The 14,087-nt window shown below is 42.8% G+C and overlaps 1 protein-coding gene across 1 annotated transcript in view; it reads left to right on the top strand.

The window, feature by feature from the left end:
• Nucleotides 1-513: 513 nt before the first annotated feature.
• LOC125948056 (zwei Ig domain protein zig-8-like) overlaps nucleotides 514-14,087 on the top strand; it is a 38,731-nt gene continuing 25,157 nt past the window's right edge. The window contains exons 1-2 of the mRNA XM_049673694.1: nucleotides 514-555; nucleotides 1,330-1,988. The gene's annotated coding sequence lies outside the window, so the exon portion shown is untranslated. The remainder of the gene's footprint in view (nucleotides 556-1,329; nucleotides 1,989-14,087) is intronic.

Here is a 14,087-nt window from a genome sequence, read left to right as displayed (position 1 = left end):
ATGATGATAGAGCGGGAATAAGATTCACCCAAGACGAAACCATCCTCAAACGTAAACAAACACTTCGTTCAAACGATTCGGGATCTCGCAGGAAGATCGTGAGATGAAGCTTCGTACTGAGTGTAACTCGCTGCCGCTCACTGACGAGACTTATCACATTTCTATCCAAAGGAAGAGCGATGAAAATGAGTACTCTGGAGGTTCTCTCTTCGCGTCCTCTCTCAATCAGCTGTAGTGTCACGAGAGCATGCCCCAATGTGGTCTGTGTGTCGACAGGATCATGGAGCAGCTCAGTTGACCAGTGTCAACCATTTGCAGAGGTTCCGTTTAAAGTGATTTCCCGAAAGAGTGCTTCTTGTGACGTGACAACTCAATCCAAAAGAAATTAGTGTACTCTAGGTGGTGAGCTTTTGTCGACTCAACATCTGTGTTAGGGAAAGCCTCACAGTCTGGCAAACAAATTTTCGCTAATTACCCTATCGTTAGTTTTGTTATTAAGTATGAAAGAATGAAAAGAAGATGAGTGGTACAGTAGTGTGTGTCAGCCTCCGAATGGTAAATGAAAAGTAAACCATATCGTGCAGAAACGTCTTGCCACCTTCTTCACTTTAACATATTCGTCGTTGTGATTCTTAAGCTTGGCTCAAAATAATTTTAAAGGCGTTTATGAGTGAACCAACGAGCAAATCTGAAACTAATTGGTGCCTTTCGTAACACAAGCAACCGTTTTAATCGACGGGAAAGTGATCAGAATCATTTAGCATTCTGTTCGGGAGGCGATTAATCGAAGGGAAGACGGTAATAGTCTGTCGCGGTTTGAGATGATTATTTTGTTTTGGAAATGGAAACCGTTTGTGGTGTTGATGCAGGTGTGTTCGTATTTGGTTTTAATCCGTTCCGAACCAAGTGGGTATATGGTATGACCTACAGAGATGCCGATCAGAAATTCATAGCACCGCAGTGTGACCAACTGTCACGGAATAAGGATACCAACGACCGCATTGTCGCCATGTGAATGTCATTAAGGCGGCACCCAAGCAACGATGTCATCGCATCCGACCATTAGAATATCTCTTCCAATGCCTAAATGTTCAGCAGAAGTCTGGTGATGCTGCGAATTGAAGATACAGAGGAAGGGAAAGTGAGTTATGTTGAAGCGGAAATGCAGAGCATCGTTGCTCACTTCTCATGCTTGTATGGTTGAAGTGTTTGTATTTGCAGCATACATGTTGGTGCATCCGGTTTGGTCTCAGCTGTTGTGTAGGATTTGTGAAATCCTCGTTTCACTTATTTTCATTCGTTTCTTTTCTTTTTTGTATATTCTTGCAGTTGGTGGAGTGACTCGTGTGTGCGACGCTGTAGGAATGTGTGCAAATGTGTCTGTGTTTCGTGTACTCCATTCCAGATGAGGCTCTTCAGTGCTTTTGAAGAGGGATATGATATTCCCTGGTGAAGTGACGCCCTGGTGAGTTGGTGTGGTAGTAGTGCCCACGTTAATCCAATTGGATCCAATTTAAGCCACCGTTACTGTCAGATGCAGGAGGAAAGGTGACGAAAAGAAGGAAAAATAGTTTGATGTGAATTCAAAAGTGAAATTTAAGTACAAAAAAATGGTTATTTGCAAAGGAATATCCACCCTAGCGTAAACCGTGTACGAGTGATGGTGTAGGTGTCATGCCGAGAGAAGTACCTGGCACTTCCACAAAGCATTGGATTGCCGACGCCGATGCTGTCAACGTTAATCTGCGACACGAGTGAGTGGTTCTCGGTGGGCGATTGTTCGTGGTTCGTTGGTCTACCACCATATCTGCTCCGGTAATTGACAATCGGCGTTGTGGTCAATGGACCGGAGCCCCGGGCGACCAAGGTAAGGCAGTACGATACGCACATTGAAAGCCTTGACTTCCGGTTGGCGTGGAATGGATATTGAAAGCTACAAAGAGCTGACAGAAAAGATTATCATAACCTCTACGAGAAGAAAGCATTAGGTAGGTAAAAGCAATCTAGAAAATGATTGTAGCAATCTATAATATTTAATATGTAAGTATGAATTCGAGAATAAATAAAGCAATGTTGTCTTTCTCAAGACAGGTGGCTTGCATACAGCGCATTCCAGCAGGGGTCAAAGGTGGATAGCTCATATTTGAAAATTTGTTGTTTATTTTTTCTTCTTAAAATTATTTGAACTTGTCATCTTGTCTACAAGTTTTCTTTTTTCGAGGAAATAGGTCCTGCCTTCTCACAGACAGGAAATCTGTTACTACCGGCTAGAGGCTTTCGCTCTCCCTAGGGTACATATGAAGGTTTCCCGCCCCACATATAAAAAATCTTCTTTTTAAGCTTTTTTATTATTTTCAAAAGTAAATTGAAGAAAAAAGAAAAAGTAACAACACTAAAGAACAAATGGCAGAAACCTTAACATGTAACTTCCTATCTTATTTTATTAATCCAAAATTAAAATCACAAAATTAAAACTGGACACAAACTCTATGCAAATTACCTCAGTAATTGAATTGCACGGCCAAGATTAATAAATGCACAAAAGGGTTCATGTAATAACGATAAGACATTCTAGATTTAACAGAAAATTATCCTGAAATTTGAATTGCCAGCAGTTATACCAATAACCATTTTAATTGCCTTAATTACCCTCGCACTAACGGAAATTGTACTCGTTCTATGAAACGCTGCCGGGAATTGAAATACACAGTGGTACTACTCAAAACGCGCGGTGTATGGGGAGTGGTGGAACGTAGTTTCATTGTTTTAATTGGTCGTATGAATAATTTACGAAACCGTAGTGAAGGCAGCGGAATGAAGGGCTGGAACCAGCTTAATGACTGCTTCAGGTTTCGTACATGACCCACGCTGCTGAACTGATGCTGGTGATTCCGATTTTGGTTTTATACTCTGCATGACTATTTTCTTCATTCTCTGCTGCTCCCTTTTTTAAATAATCCGGATGGAAATTACTCAAGCTATTGGCTTTCCGCAATGGATTTTACGGATCACATACTTATCGGACCACAGCGAAGATGATGAGAAGCGTACTGGAGAGAGTGTGAACAACGAAACAGCTACCCTCGAACGAAAGGATCATAAATATTTATTGGCAATTTAGATCCAACGCTTAGAACGGCGCAAGGGCGTGTGCATGAAATAGACTTACCGATCGGTACGGGATGGAGTCATAAAATCAGGATTAATGTTTCGCAGAGTCGCGAACTGGAATATGCCGTCGTTACGATACTGGACTGTTAAAAATTTGTCTTCCATGGGTTAGGAATTCCGTTTCAAATGCAATAATGATGGACTAACTATCTTCTCTAAAGTACCCTAATGCTTCAGTGGATGATACCGGCATTATAAATTTGATGATTTTATTTCTTTTATGAAGCACAAGTAATAGTCTCATAATAATAAAGACTGGTGCTTTTTGATAGGGTATTTAGGAATTCCGGGTAATTCCGATTTGATGAACACTCGATGGTGATACATTGGATGAACAGTTGAGAAGATAGAATGGTTTTTGAACTTATAATGCTCGCTGGATACCTTACCATCGTGTAGGTTATGTGGGTCAGTTTTACGATATGAACGAACACATAGTGGCTGGTTTGAAAATAAATGTGCTGGTAATCTGGAGCTGGATAATTCAATTGGCTATAGAACCGTAAAAGCCGTTCGTAAAAGCAATAAACGAAGCCGATCTGATTTGAGTATCGTGAACGTTTAAAAGACACACCAGGGGCATTCATCATTGAAAGCGACCAAGCGCCTCCATTTTTTAAAGGTTCCAGACGCCTCCATGGTTCAAGGCAACCAGGTGCACTCGTCCATTATCATCACATCGACATTGCCTTTGACTCCGAAGAGTTCATGATAACAAAGCCATAATCATTCCCTCCCCCACACCCTTACCCCGCCCGGGGGAGCATTGATCATCAATTTCATTCAACGTGTACGTTGCACGCGAGCTTTCTTATTGGCCACAGTGCAATCGAATGCCGGCAGTTTCTGCGAGCCACGTTTATCGTTCACTTTTATGATTACGAGTTGTGAAGGTGATAGCGGAAGTATTCTCTGTGGCGAAGGTGTGCTTGAAATTGACGAAGCGATCAGCAGACGATGTCTTCCTTCTTTTCCACCCTGCGTGAAGCGATGTAATGGAACGAGCTCCACGATTCACTTCACGGTTCACTTCGAGTGTTGTTTGTTGAAGGAAAGGAAACGAATGGTGCGTCCATGAAGCATGAGCCCACTTTTGATGTGTATGATGCTCGGTTCGGTTTGTGTTCGAGCATCAATTGAGACGCGTTGCGTTTATTCTTTTTCATTTGTTCTGGAGTGCTAGATGGAGAAATATTATTGTTTCGTTTGATGATGGTTCTTGCCAAGTTGTGTTGGTTCGACATAAAAATGCCGACCTGTGTTGGGCTCGGATGCGAGTGGAACTGCTCTTGTATGTTCGAGTTTCGCAGCCATTGTGTAACATGAACGCGCATTTGACGTCACATTTGGCAGCAGCTGAAACATTTCATCAACATAAGCCCCTGTAATAAAACAGCAAAAGGAATGGCAGGTAATCATGCTGAAGGATAAGGAAAAAGACGAAGAACGAGAAGGTGCGTGACAGTAAATGGTTTTTCTGCTCGGCGTTTCTGTACTTGCATGGCGTTTCTGTCCTTGGTGACACTTGACAGCATTGGTGTTGTCGTGGTCGTTAATATTAAAAGCATGTTTATGAATTGCGTTAGCAGTAAAGCATAACATTCCGTGTCCGGTTGCACGACGACCTGAAACTCGATTTATTCGGTCGCCCGGATCTACTTTTCATCCGATTACACTTGAGTCCTAGGAGCTTCTGGTTCTTGTTTTGAAGGACATTCCGAATGGGGTCTCTTGGGACGTCACACAAGGCAGAAACGAAAAAAGCGGTGCGATTTTGGGACTCATCTGCTCGGTAGTGTGGAAACTAGACAAGAATTTCCACCTGATCACCTGAAACCTTGAGGTTGGAACAGTAACGAAGCTTGACTTGTTACTCTTACGCTTAATGCCAATCGATAATAGTACACCGGGGCATCATGACCTTCAAGTGTAAATAGGTCCTTGTGATGATTCGAAGGGACAACAACCTGCTTCGCGCTTCACATTTCGACTCAAATCGAAGAATGTGGTTCACTCCTTCCTCTTATCACCTTGTCTCTCGCTGCTCCGTACCTCATGCAAGGGGGGTCCCTATGAGGTTTCGTAGAACGCCGTTTCAAGCATGTTGGCACGACGTTGCGGTTTACCCAGAACATTAGCACCGCATCGGCGAACACAACTCGCGGTGCGCACCAAAATGTTCGTCAAATGGTGCAGAAGATGTAAAGATACCGGATCGGTACCAGTTCACATTCTGGTTCCGGCCTGGAACCTCATCATCTTCTACTCTCTTCACATCACTCCGGTGTAAAGGTGCAGTGGCAGATGCTAGAAGGTATTGGTATGGACCAGCACTTCAAGGGATGCCAAGCATTCCACAAGGACAAATACCTACCAGTTCATGGTACAGTTCCTCTTTTACGAGCTGCTCGGTATGTCGTAAAACCATGACATTGAATTTTTTGGATTTCCTGTGACCATTCTCGCGGTAGAGATGCCCGTTTATGCGTTAGGGCAGAAGCTATGGTCGTGCATAGTCACATTCAAGGGGAAGCCCTAGAACAGGCTTCCTCTGGAATGTTTTTAATCATTGGTAAACGTTTGTTAGGTTGATTAAACGCAATCAACGTTCCATTAAACCTTAATTTAATCGCATCGAGTGTGGACTGGAATGCGGATCCCACAATGTTTACTAAAGTTATTCCAAGATGGTTTACCAAATTTTCAATCTAATTTATTGTTGGTTTGATTAGAAGAATCTTTAATCCACACTCCTCATTCGAGGAGCCACAAAAAATAGAAGGTTTTACTATTGCTTTCGTGCCAAGATATGACGGTTGCTTATTTCTGAAACTCATTAATAGGCTTTGGTCAACGACGTTTGACTTGCTGCCGTTCATTAAACAGATTGTTCGGCTGATTATCGCGTTGATTAAAGCCACCAAAATCGTTTGAGAATGAAGCCAGCTGTCGATCCAAGACGGTAAGGTGATAAGACGATTAGGCAGGGAAGGTGGCAATGACTTAACCCAATCAGAGCCCTTCTCCACTACGAGAGAGGTGGATGTAATTATTTTCTGATTTAGAAACCACCTCACAAAGATGATGATGATGATGACGATGATGGTGATGATGCTGGATGATTGGATAGCTTCGAGCTCATCGACCGAGGATCGACCGAAGGCAATAAAACTTTTGAAATTGTAATGAAATGAGCAACCGAAAGCTTCCGATGTTCAAGATCTCAAGGACTGGTATTCCGTCTTACCATCTTTCCAGCTCAGCAGGAGTACCAGGTGTGAAACTTGGCGCATTGTGGTGTGGTCTCGTAATTGAATTCGTTGGAACGGACCGTAGTCCAGTACAAGAAATGCTCTTAATCCACAATACCTAAGAAGCAGAACACTTCTTTACGTCTTTCCTGGAGCCTAGAGGGCCGTTTGAAGCATCCATAAGAGGAAAAGTCTCGCTTTCGTTCGACGGGAATTCTGATTCATAGTAAAATTTTAACAATGAGGAGAGCCATTGTGCTTGGCGAAATGTTGCAGGAACTACAACTCAATTTGTTGCTTTCTTTTAATAAAACGTGTTTTTGGTTCAAGACCAGGCACAAAAATTGGAAGCACAATAGTTCCAGCTGCAATTCATCTGGTTACGCTTGCATTCCCTCACTATATTGCCATCTGTTACGTGACTATGATGAAAATGAAGTCATCGTACGCAGCAGAATGCTACGTGGAATAAGCAGCACGGATTTGCTTCGCGCAGGTGGAAAACATTTTCCATCAAAGCTCCTTCTTGAGAACTACTGTTATGCGCCATTCACTTCAAGTGCCAACCTCACTTTACTCTTCAGCGTGAAGGTATAATTAAAAAGCACGAATAGGTTGGATAAGGTTAATCCACCGAAAGAGAGACTCACACAACAGACTTATTCCTCTTCAGGCACAGAAAGCAAGTGCCCTCAGAATGGACAAATTATACATAAACATTATGCTTCACCGTCAACGGGCCTTCAAACCGAGCCAATGCCGTGGCCAATGCTAGCCAAACCAAGCATGATTAGGATACTACAGGATGCGGTAAAGAAATTATGCTTGAGCAGCAGCTGGGGAAGGCATCTTCCGAGGACTGTTGCTCATTGAGCCACGCAACAGTAGGGTGGTTGAGATCGCTTCGCATAATCGGATTTGCGGTGAGTGAGAAGAAATAGTTGGAATGGAAGGGATGAGTTTTTTCTTCTTTATTCCTTTACCATCGTACTTGATACATGAAGCCAGCACTGTGGTGGTACTTGGTGGTCCACAGAAGGGGATGAAGGTTGGTTGTTGAGAAAAGTGATTAAGGGAAATTAAATTTTGACTCAGCAAATATACCAACTCGTGCAGTTGCTACTGTTGTTGCTGTATTATCAAATGGCCCCTTCCTAGCAACAATATCGCAGTCTATATAGAGATGCTTGAGTAAAGCATTTCCGGGACTTGAGAAGCTTTGATATTATGAAAAGATGTTCGCTACGCAATCACTGGCTCTTTGAAGAACGCTCAGAATGATTTTTTGTTGCAAAATCTCATCACTTCTAGATACAAACGGTCAACATTGGTCTGCTTGCTCAAACAGATTTTTACGAAGGATAGGCGCTCTTTGGCCAATATTTATGATTTCATAAAACCTTGTGGAGTTTGTCGATGGTTTGCAAAGAAAACAGAAACTGAACAACTTTGAAAGGATCCCTTTTTCATGTTGAACTTTAGATAATGATTGTACCTTTTTAGTAAAACAAAACGTGGAACGCGGAAGAAACTTTTCCACGATTCGTCCAAACATTCAGGCACCTAGTGCATAAAAACTCTTTCGACGCAGCTGCGAAAGGAAACGGCGAGAAACGGAAAGAGGGAAAACCAAGAATGGTTAAACGGTCATAATTGCGAGAACAAATTCATAACCAAGGACAAGCAACCCCTGGGTCTCAGTTTTCACAACTAGGAAAAGCAAATGAAATGGCCCGTAATGCCAATTTACCTTCCAACCAAAAAGAAATAAAGAAGTTGCTGCCTTTTCGTCTTCTTTTTTTATCTGAGCAAACAGGTCACTTTGATAAAGGTGGTTGGTACGATCAGGAAATATTGAAGTTTGTGAAACTGTTTGAGTTGATTGCAGCAAAACTGCGTGGCTGTTCCATCGGTTTTAAAGTGGTAGCATCTAAACTAATTCTTTTGCTAATGCGAAGACTTTATACTTCATATACTATACATCTTCAAGATCACAATTTTCTTGATAACAATGTGTTTTTGTTTCTGTATCCACTTAAGATAGTTCATAGGCCATGGACATTCATGAGGAAATGAGTCTACCATCATTGAAGAGATACTTAAATTTGATTGCACTAGTAAGTAAACTGCTGTCCAGAAACTCACTTCCACAACCCCGGTATCGCTAACATTTTCCGATTTTCTTCTTTCGGAACAGGCATCACCAATGCGATGATCACGTTATCGGTGGCCAAGCCATAAAATGCATCATAAATTCCTTTAATATCTTCTCCAAAATGAATCATAACGCTCAAACGTCCGCCGGAAGTCTTGATTCGCGCTCGTGTGTCACGTTCAATGTATGTAAGAACCAGTGATCATCAGTCGGCATAATATGTTTCGAGTAGAGCTGCCCATTGAGTTCGTTATGGTTCTGGAGTCTAGTCGAAGCAAAAACAATGCGAAATTGATAAAAACATGCAAAGGCATTGCTGTGTGGAGTGCAAAATGTAATGCTAGCAAATTAAACTGCAGAGTTCGCGTATAAAGAGGAAACATTCCCCGTGTAGACCGAGAAATTGTGACAGAGTGAGAAGCTTCTGGGCGTTTGTTTTCCATTTGGCTGAACATGAGCTATGGGCATTTGCTTCCATGCATTTAGCGATTACCGTTTCGACATCCTCCCGTTTGCCAATGCTGTAATACCACAGACAGCAACGGGCACAAGTGCACGGCTGAGCAACGAAACAGAATCTCGCGAAACTTAAAATGGTAATCCATTTATCCTTGGCTCGTTTGCGAACGAAAATGGTGTGTTCATTGGGGATTTGGGATTTTAAGAAATTTTGTAAATTCTTCAAAGTGCGCTCCAAGCCTCAGACTATCGCAGAGCTTCTTAAGCGAACGGGAATTCGAGAAAAAGCGCTACTGAATATTTAATGGCATTCATGTATTAGGAATATTGCGCGAATGTTCCCACCATTTGTCTCATTTGGATGCGTTTGCGTTCACTTTGAGGCAAAGGCGAATGGAGGAAACAAGACAAAAAGTCCGGCGATTCCCGAAGGACTGTAAATTGCTCTGCAGCATCTTTGCTTGCGGTTGCCTTTGCTCTGCCGTTATTGTTCCAGCGCAATGACTTTTCCTTCTGGAGTTCAAAACTCTGTTGTTGGCTGGTGACTGTTGGTTGACTACGAGATGGTGAGACGTCTGTGGAAAGGAAAACTTTTCCTCCAAACACTGAAGCAGTAGTTAATGGCAAATGGCTTGCTGCTGCTGCTTGTAAATATGACCAGGCACAAGTCTGTTCTTGTTTAAGACCGGCACCAGTTGGCGTCTGCCATGGTTCTAGACCCATGGACTGCAACGCGTCTGCTGCTCTAGTGGTGAACCGCTAAGCCCAATACTCCTATCATTCCATTACAGCAGCGTAATGCATTTAATGAAAATTGTTTTGCGTGAGGCTCTTGATGGCTTGGAGAGAAGGTTCGATGCACTGTATTGCTGATGGTTTGAGTTCGAAATCTTTCAAAAGGTCCAGAAACGCGCCGTAAGCTTTCGGACTTAAAACAACTGAAAACATCGTGTAATGGATGACATTATTCGCTGTAACACATTGTCTCTTTTGTGACAACGATCCTTTACGTTTAACAATGGTCATTCTAGAACATCTGTTGTTTTGATAAAATGCGCTTTAATGCTCTCAACCAGGCCGCTCTCAGCATCACGCGTGACGGGCAACGTTAAATTGAATTATTCACCCGCATCTGTCGCATCCGTCATACGGGACCAGCGTGTTCTATAAATCTTATTCTTTCTTTAGGATATGCTCGAGCATACCTCCTTGGCAGAAGGTGTATTTATCATTTGTGTCACATTGTACCACCGCCTTGAACCACGCTTCCCAAGTAGAAAAATGCGTTTGTAGAATGGTTGTACCCAAACTTACTCCTGGATAGCGCTCAAGTTGCTCGCATCTTAGACATCAAGAACAACTCACGACGCAACGGTACAAACACAGCCCTAGGAAGGAAACTATAATACGAGCAGGAAATTGAAATGACACATTAACATTCTGTTTAATGAAGCTAAGCGGAAGCATCCAGCACAACCCTGCTACCACTGCTCTGAACGACCTTCTATAAGCTCGTACGCTTAACGTTGATTATGAAGTTTTTTAAAGAAATATTTTCAAAAGAGATACGGAAGATGTTGGAAGATAATGCGCTAGCGTATGGGTAGCTTACGTTCATTTCTTTTGTATCTCATGTGAAGTTGCTTTTGATGAAGAAAAGAAGGAACCGGACCATCTTCTCTGCTTAGCAAATGTCCTCTCGAGTTTTTCGAAGAGAGTGAAGCAAACGTATGCAGAGTTGGCAAGTAAAAGAAACCTACCCCTACGGATTAGAGTACTTTGCCTGGGACTAATTAAATCCGTTCCATGAGCATCGCATTTCATGTGACCTGGATTCCCTAGCGCACATGTAGATTTCTGGAGTTGGTACCGCATGCAATTTGGTACATTTTTCACCATTTTTATGTCCTGTTGTGACAACAGTGAGATGCTGAAAAGCCACTTGCGAACGCCGATAGCGTGACTACACCAGAATCGACACAATCCGTCCTCTTCTGGTCACGGTTCAGCTTGAAACGAGAGACGATTTGAATTCACCGGCTTGTGTTTCACTCATAGACTATATTTTAAGCCAAAGAGTGTTTTTTTCGGCGAATTCCGTTGCTGCTCTGCCATTGTGTGTCGCCCTTATGCTCGGGCTGTGTCTTTCTTCCTCCAAAAACGGTGGTAAACGGTTATGCCAGATTGTACCGCTGTCTCCTGGGTCATCTTTTGGGGCTCCGGTGACTTTCGTTTTGGGACCGCATTCGGGATTTCTTGGCGTACCAATACGCCAATCTATTTTTCATCCACAACGAACAGACCACTCTTGCTACTCCAGCAACAAAAGAGGGAAGGATGAGGAAATGCGTGAAGTAAAGTTTATGGTCTCCAGCGGATCCTGACCTGCCTCAATTCTTTTTCCAACAAAATTCAACCGATTGCAATCGTTTCACAGAGATAACCCCAACACGCAAATCCCATTGGACCTTGCTGAAGAGAATATGGTGACTACCCAAGCGGTGCTTTGGTGTATGACCGAATGCCCTATCCGGCATCAAATTCGTGTGATGTGTGTTGGTGTGAGAATCTTCTTTTATGGCACCTAGCGAAGCGGCGTCGGAAGCTCTTCTCCATTGCGGTATTGACGTCTATATGATTTCACGAGAGGCATGACGATATGAAGAAGAGAATGTGAAAGAGCATACTAGTAAAAATGGAGGCTAACGACGCACTGCATGCAACATGCCATTGGTGCGACAGTGAAGTCCTTCGTTTTTCATTGAAGAAATGAACTTTTCAACCATCTTGCGCCCACACATAGAAAGCAAACATACATGATAGAATAGGAAGAATGAAGCTTGGGAAGGGGACTAATTAAGGACAGATTTATGTCGTACGTCGACAAACTTTTCTTTATTAAGCTTTTCTTTTGATGGACTGCGCGTAATCGTTGGAGGATGATAAAATGGAGCGAGGACATTCAAAGTTTTTCGTACGCAAGAGGATGTTCAGTTATGAGGAATTGAAAAGCTTTTGCAGCAGTGCTTCTGCTAATTCCTAGAGCTAATTAGGTTTCTTTCTCGGTTTTAATCCATTTTATATGACGGTGTGTTCGTAAAAGCATCGACGCCAACACAGGCTCGCATCGCTAGCCGATTTTCGATTCGTTGTAACATATCGGATCAGCACGTGACTTGTGATGGTGGAAAGAAGCTGCGTTTAATTTTCATCCCAGAGCTAGAATTCAAATGAAATTATGCCTTTCTTTCAAAAGATTAGAGAGGAACGCTTTGTTATTTGAATAAAGGCACACTCGATATTAGATGAGTGATGCCAAATGAGCAAGAGTGTGTATTAGATTACAGAGAGGATGTACAAGTCGTGGTAGATACACATCTTGACCTTCACTCGGAGAAAAGGTGCATCCGAATCGAGAATTATCAGAAAACATCTCAACGAGTAACGAAGGAAAACGAATTACCCGTTACACTATCGGCTCTTGGTGTCGCAGTCTTGCAGTCATACCACAGAAAGCACTCAGCACAACATAATCAGTGACAATGCTTTATTGGAAACAGGACCACCCGCAGGCCAGACAGTGCCATTAAATCATGTCTTCCAGCGAGCAGGCCCTCGGATTGCTTTTCGTTCGAAATGAAATGTCTCGTCGGTAAACACTCAACGCAGGCCGCACTAAGACTCCGATATCCAACAAGGTGCTCGCTGATTTACTACAACAGCAGCTCCGTTCATCGTGTCCGTTTTATTTATGCTGCTGCCATGTTGTGAGCGGAGGTTTCGGATTTTTCCTTCATTCAGTAGACGCACAGGACGTCTGGAGTACGCAAGGTGGCAATGGGGGTGGTTTGACCCCGGCAGCTATAATTCCCACTGGCTATCATCGGTGGCTACGTCCGCTTGGAGCGTTCCGATAAATAGCCGGACATAATTTATTCGGAAATTCACCTGAAACCAGTGTGGCCATCAGAGCAGGCCAGACCAGATCTGACCAGGCCGTGGGGGTTTTCCGGTTTTTATGGCTTTCCCTCTCCAACGAGGTGGTGAAGCAAGCTCCAACATTCAACGAGCGACGCTCAATCAGAAACGCTAGAAGCAAGATCATTGGGTGAAATGCATCGTCACAGTACCGGCGCTATCGGATGCCTCGGAATGCCGCTATGGTGTGGTTACGGTGCAACTGACCCACGACTGCTATCGTTGTATAGTTCTGTGTTGAGTAGGTTTCCAATATCACTTTGGTGCTGAACGGGATCGCTTTATCTATTGTTTGGGTAGAGTACCTTCGTTGATTAATGGAAAAAGTATGATTGTTGCATTATCATAACGAGGAACATGGAGTGGAAATAGAAGAACCATTTCTTATCAAGTGTTTTAGTTCATGACAGACAAGAATCGAGGTTGATTTCTTGATCTTGGCCATGTCCTAGAGTTATTTTTTCTTCATTTAAAATACTACATGATGCGACAGGACTAGACAGAACCTGTTTAAATGTTGAATAACTGCACCATTTTTCAGTCAACTTTGGAAAATGAACCAAATTTATTTAGTTTATACAATCCCATTTATTGAATATTCATTCAGAAAATAATGTTGATCAAATGACCACATCGACAAACGACCGCATTCAACAAACGGACCTTTTTTTAGCGTTGCGCATGGCAGTTGACAACATTTGGGAAGTAACACCAGCAATTTCTGATAGTTGCCTTCAGTTCCTAAAAAGTGTTTGGTTTGTTAGCGTACACCTTGCTTTTCAAATAGCCCCACAACAAAAATCGAGCGTCGTCAAATCCTGTTTCAAGGCACACGGTCGGGAAAACAAAGAAAACAATCAAGAATAGAAATGTTTCATATCCAACAGTCTAAGCCGTTCGAGTGTCTTCCGGAAGGTTGGAAAGAAACAGACATCCCTTTTGACGTAGTCACTGCTGACGACATTTAACGAAATGCGGTGTTGGGAATGCATAGTATGGTACCCACGGATATGTGATTTGTGAATACGAGCTATTACGCGGAGGGAGCTTTGAACATGAAAATCCTCAATTCT

Source organism: Anopheles darlingi, chromosome 2, assembly GCF_943734745.1.
Source record: "Anopheles darlingi chromosome 2, idAnoDarlMG_H_01, whole genome shotgun sequence".
NCBI classification, from domain to species: Eukaryota; Metazoa; Arthropoda; class Insecta; order Diptera; family Culicidae; genus Anopheles; species Anopheles darlingi.
The sequence above is the reverse complement of the archived record's forward strand: the minus strand, read 5'-3'. Positions and strand labels throughout refer to the sequence as shown.